The sequence below is a fragment of the Schistocerca cancellata genome, chromosome 6 (genome assembly GCF_023864275.1).
Source record: "Schistocerca cancellata isolate TAMUIC-IGC-003103 chromosome 6, iqSchCanc2.1, whole genome shotgun sequence".
Taxonomy (NCBI): Eukaryota; Metazoa; Arthropoda; class Insecta; order Orthoptera; family Acrididae; genus Schistocerca; species Schistocerca cancellata.
Genome location: NC_064631.1, coordinates 117,251,207 through 117,257,206, shown reverse-complemented (window position 1 = coordinate 117,257,206; position 6,000 = coordinate 117,251,207). Strand labels below are relative to the sequence as shown.

The 6,000-nt window shown below is 39.7% G+C and overlaps 1 long non-coding RNA gene across 2 annotated transcripts in view; it reads left to right on the top strand.

The window, feature by feature from the left end:
* Nucleotides 1-603: 603 nt before the first annotated feature.
* LOC126190903 (uncharacterized) overlaps nucleotides 604-6,000 on the top strand; it is a 554,406-nt gene continuing 549,009 nt past the window's right edge. Inside the window, exon 1 of one of the 2 annotated variants that reach the window (XR_007538293.1) lies at nucleotides 604-828. This is a non-coding gene — a long non-coding RNA (uncharacterized LOC126190903). Of the gene's footprint in view, nucleotides 1,152-6,000 lie in introns of both variants that reach the window. The other variant, XR_007538292.1, reaches the window with a different exon arrangement.

The window sequence follows — 6,000 nt, the reverse complement described above, 5'->3', positions numbered from 1 at the left end:
TAAGTGAGTAACCAAAATTATGTCACGAACTAGTTGGGCGAGATCGTAAATGTCGAAAGCGATCAGAATAAACTGAGAGAAAGGAAATGCCACTATAACGGAACTTCATGGTAGCCCTCATCTTCTTTAGCGTATTTGAGCTATACAGCCAGTAATCCTGTCCCAGCAGTTCTATGATGTTACACGAGATTTCGTAAAATGCGTTTTTCTTATATCACCACGCATTGTGCTTGCCAAAAAATCCAGTGTGATCACAGCTGTTGCTCTTTTAAGAACTACCCGCTAGTACACATCTACACACACTAAAAACCAAATATCTTGTGGTTCTCTGCGTGATTTTCGTTTTTTCCACGTCTGTCGAAATAACAAGTTGTGATTAAAGGAATTAATGATGTAAAGTGATAGTTTGGTAAGTGCAACAAACGAAATATTCTAAGGATTTGTAATGTATCAATGCTGATTCTGTCTGTGAAATTTCTTCACAGTGTAACTGTTGAAAACGTTTTTCATTGCCATATACAGCATAAACAGCTACAGATGTCATGACCACACAAGGGAGGAAATTATTAGGTGTAAAGATATAATACAAACATTACGTTTTTTTACATTTATTTTAAATAACTGCTCATCACTACATAGTAAATTACAATTTCAATAGCAAGCACACCAACAATCCTATCTGTGTCACATCAATAACAGTTATAGTTTTATCATAATTACTTGGCTTCTGACAAAGACAGCAGCGTAAGCAGCAAACAACGAAGTTAAGATTTATGCGCAACTTTTATTCCTCCTTTGCTGCATTCTCCGCAGCTTTTCATAACGCAGGTCACGTCAAAAAGTAAACAAAATTTAAAATATCCGCTTTAAGAAGCTTGAGTCGTAAGAGATACAAAGCTTTTCGTCCTTTATCACAGACGTATTTGTCCAGAAAGTCAAAAGGTTTTCAGAAGGCAGCAATTAAGTACGTATATTAATGATCCTTGTCGTAATGAACGGCGAGGATAATTTTATATTTTTATTTTTTTTAATTTTTATTTTATTTTATTTTATTTATTTTTTTGTCGGTTTATGAAAGCGATGCACTTATCACTGTACCGTTTCGGTGTACTGTTAACGCAAAGCAAGAAATGCGAACTAGTTGAACGTAGGTAAGTCATTCAGACCTTTGTCATGTTTGGTGTATGGAGAAATGTATCGCAAATTTAGGCCTGAAAAGCAGTGGCATTTGGTTTCGTTGCTACTGCGCCTGACTTTGCTTTCTTAATGACTTTAGCAATGAGCTTGTCTGCCTCTTCAGATGAGGAATCGTCGCCGTCTTGAGAAGAACTGTCCCCAGACGAGCTGTCCACCTCCTTGCAGTTGGCGGACCACGGGTAGTCGCACACTTTGAGCTCCGCGTTGAAGTGCAGGTTGGCGGGGCACTGCTTGACCGCTGCGACGCCCGACGCCTCGCACTGCAGGAAGCTGCCGCAGTCCTCGGGGTTGGGGAAAGGCTCTCCCGCACCGCTGCAGCCCGCTTTCGCTACCAGCAACTAAAAATGGAAAAGCAGTAAGTAAAAGTTTCTGTCAGTGAACCGAAAAAGATAAAGTAGAAATATTTCCTAACACAATGGTGGACATCCATAACTTACAGGAAGGTAAAGACACTCTTGTTGTGGATAAATGTAAAAGGCATAGCTGGAGTATAACACAAAATTGTTTTACATCTTATGTATGAAGAGAAATTTGTAAAATAAGGATCAAACTTTGGAAAAAAAGATTAAGTTGTTTTGGACGAAAACATTTAAATTAATAGTGGCATTGACATTAAGTTTACAACATACAGTGGAATGTGAAATACAGTCCACACTGCTCATCATGTACTGTCTCTTCCACCTGTCATACATCTCAACAAATCTGCGGCACTGACACTTTTTGAGTTCATAAGGCGAAATTGGAAGCCATGGATAGCTACCTATTTTGACGGTCTACCAGTACTGCCCCTCAGGGTACATACTAGACAGTCTCTAGACTGAGGACGGATTGAAATACAAATATCCACTATCTGATCAACAGTATCCGGACATTCGTAAGTGGACAATATTATGGGCTTGTCAACCTTATGCGTCGTCGACGGTTTGATCTCTGCTGGGGATGCGCTGAAAGAGGTGTCTGAATATGTGTGGACGAAAGCCAGTCCGTTGTTCCCGGTAAGTCGGTATTAGCGTGATAGGTAATACTTGAAGCTTATATCTCAAAAGAAATAGACTTTCGACCTCTGTCAAATAAGTTCCATCCAGTTGAGGTAGGTACTCTAAGTAGATCAGTCAATTTTAGGGATCTTAACGTACACAATACATTGTATTACATGTTCTGTTTTATGAGACGGTATGTGTCATTCATTCAGTACTCAATGCTATAAAATATGTTCGTATTCTTCCGCATATGGAGTTTACTTGACAGCTATAAGGTCTTTCTTTTTTAGTCTTAAACTTCTGATTGTTTTAATGCTGTCTGCCATGTACCCCTCTCAATGGCTAATTTATTCATCTTAGAATAGCACTTGCACCGTAAGTCCTCAATTATATTTTAAATGTATTTCAATCCCTTCCTTCTTCTACAGTTTGTACTCTACATAGTTCCATGTAATAAAATTAACTGTTGACTCAAGAAACGTCACATAGCCCTGGCCCTTCTTATTTTCAGTGTCTTACATATGTTTCTTCTCAACCTGATTCTGCGGACAACCTCCTCATTCCTTATCTTATCAGTCCACCTCATTTTCAACACTCTTCTGTAACACCCCATCTCAAACGTTTCCATTCTCTTGTGATCCGGTTTTCCTGCTGTCTATGACCCACTACCACAGAATTCTGTATTACAAACGTACGATCTCAAAGCTTTCTTCCTCAAATTAATAATTACGTTTGATACCAGTAGTTCTTTTCTCAAAAGTTTCTTCCTCAAATTAAGACCTACGTTTGATACCAGTAGACTTCTCTTGGCCTTGAAGGCTCTCTTTGCCTCTGCTATTTTGCTTTTTACGACCACCTTGCTTCATCCCTCATAGCTTTGCTAGTTAAGTATCAGAATATATAAACTTCGTCTACTTTGTGGTCGATAGTTATGATGTTAACTTACGAGCTATTGTAATTTCTTCTACACACATTACCTTCGTCTTTTTCCGGTTTACTGTAAATCCATATACAATACTAATTACACGGTTCACTCCATCCAACATATCCTACAATTCTTCTTCGCTTTTCAAATGGTTCAAATGGCTCTGAGCACTATGGGACTTAACATCTATGGTCATCAGTCCCCTAGAACTTAGAACTACTTAAACCTAACTAACCGAAGGACAGCACACAACACCCATCATCACGAGGCAGAGAAAATCCCTGACCCCGCCGGGAATCGAACCCGGGAACCCGGGCGTGGGAAGTGAGAACGCTACCACACGACCACGAGCTGCGGACTCTTCGCTTTTACTGAGAATAGTAATTCATCAACGAATCTGGTCACTGGCAGCATTTCACGCTGAATTTTAATCGTGCTCTTGAACCTTTCTTTTATTTACGTCATTATTTCTTCGATGTATAGATTGAAAGGTAGGGACGAAATTTTCCATCTCAGTCTTGGACCCTTTCTAATCCGAGCACTTCGTTACTTGTCATTCAGTCTTATTGTTCCTTCTTTCTTGTACATATTGTACATTAACCGTCTTTCTCTATAGCGTACTGCTATTTTATCAGAATTTCCAACATCTTGCACCATTTTACTTTATCAAACGCTTTTTCTAAGGCGACTGATCAATTGAGTGTGCGTTGACTTTTCTTCGCTCTAGCTTCCATTACCAATCGAAATGTCATAATTGCCAACGTGGTGCCTTTACCTTCCCTAAAGACAAGCTCAGTATCACTTAACAAGCTTTTTTTGCCATTCTTCCCTATGATCCTCTTTTCAGCTTGCATGCATGAGCTGTTATGTTGCTTATGAGATGGTTTTCGCACTGTTCTCTTATTGCTGTCTTCGGAATTGTATGGTTGATATTTTTTCCAAGTCTGACGGACTGTTACCAGTCTCGTAGATTCAACGCAGCAACTTGAATACTGGTTTGGTTACCACTTCCCACAATAATTTTAGAAATTAAAATGCAATGTTGTCTGCCCCTTTAGCTTCATTTTATCTCAAGTCTTCCATAGCTTTTTAAAATTGTGACTCTAATACTGCATCCCCTGTGTCGTGTCGACCGACTCTTTATCTCCTATCACGACAACTCCTTCTTCTCATAGACCCCTTCAGTGTACTCTTTCCACCTATCTGATTTCTCTTCTGCGTTTAACAGTGAAATTACCATTGCGCTCTTAATGTTACCACCCATGCTTTTCATTTCACTAGAGTTTGTTTGAACTTTTCTATATGCTGAATCAGTCTACCAGGCGAGCATTCTTTTTCAATTTCTTCACGTCTATCCTTTTTGTATTTCCTTCTACATCAACGTGTACATGTTTACTCAACAATTCGCAATTAGGTGCCTGGCAAAGGGTTCATCTAACAACCTTCAATATATTTCTCTATTGTTCGACACCCGAACAGCACACGAGAAAACCTAACAAAATCTTTCCGTTCGAGCCCTGATTTCTCGTATTTTGTTATGATTATTTTTTCCTGTGGAGGTGGACGTCATTAACGTATTTTAACACTTCGTGGAAAAAGTTAGTGACTGAAATTTCTTGAGATGATCCAACAAGACACCTTAGTTCTGATGATCGCCATACCAAATCGCGTAGCATATCCGTGTCACTCTCTCCCCTATTTCGCAGTAATTCAAATCTAGATGCCCTTCTTTCAGCTCTTTCGATGTCCTCCGATAATCCTACCAGATGCGGATCCCACAACAAACATCAGCACTCCAGAAGACATCGGACAAACATAGTGTAAGCAGTCTCTTTAGTAGCGATTTTGTTCGTGCTAAGTGTTGTCTTTAGTTTTCTCTGCCCATAACATTATCTATTTAATCTTACCAGTTAAGTTATTCGTAACTATAATCCCAAAGAATTTAGCTGAATTTGCCGACAGCAGATTTGCGCGATTTTTCGTGTAACCGAAATTTAGCGGACTCCCTTCAGTATTCATGTGTATGACTTCACAATTTTCGCTGGCTAGAGCCAGTAGCCACTTTTCAAACAATACAGGTATCTTGTCTCAATCATTTTCAACTGATTTGATCATTCGATGGCTTTATAAGACAATTAACGACAGTATCACCTTAAGAGATTCTCAATTGTGTCCTAATTAGTTTATGCAGGTTAGGAGAAGGAGGAGTGTATAACGCTTCCTTGAGAAAGGCCAAATTCTGTTTTAATCGATGACTTTCCGACTATTTCTTCGAACTTTGCCCTTGCTGACAGGAAATCACGAATCCACTCGCGCAGCTCAGGCGATACGCCGTAGGCACGCAGTTTTCCAGTAGCATTTTGACATCGTTCCTCATAGGGGACCTCTAAGCAATTCAAAAGTATAGATACAATTTGACGATTCTTGTAGATAGCACTCTTTACTTCTTGTCCGTCCCCTTGGTTAGTGTGTCATACAGCGGGCGCGCGTTCGATCCCAGCCGACTCGGAGGTTTCCTCCGCTCGGGGACTGGCAGCTGAGCTATCATCATTTCATCATATTCGACACGCAAGCCACCCATCTTGTCGCAAACTGACTTGCAACTGCCGGCCACACTTCCCTAGGGGTAGACTCCCGGTCATCAATGGCGTACGATCATTTCATTTTTATTTCACTCCTTCATGCGAATAAAGAACTAGTTCTATTTCACAAGAACATTATTTTCTGAATCCGTGTTGCACTTTTGTCAATAAATCATTTTCTTCGTGGTATTTCATAATTTTCGAACACAGTATATCTTACAATATCTTACTAATTCAGTAAATTACACGCATTTCCTTTCTTGGATATTGGTGTGACTTGTGCATATTTCCACTCTTTAGATACGAATCTCTCGAC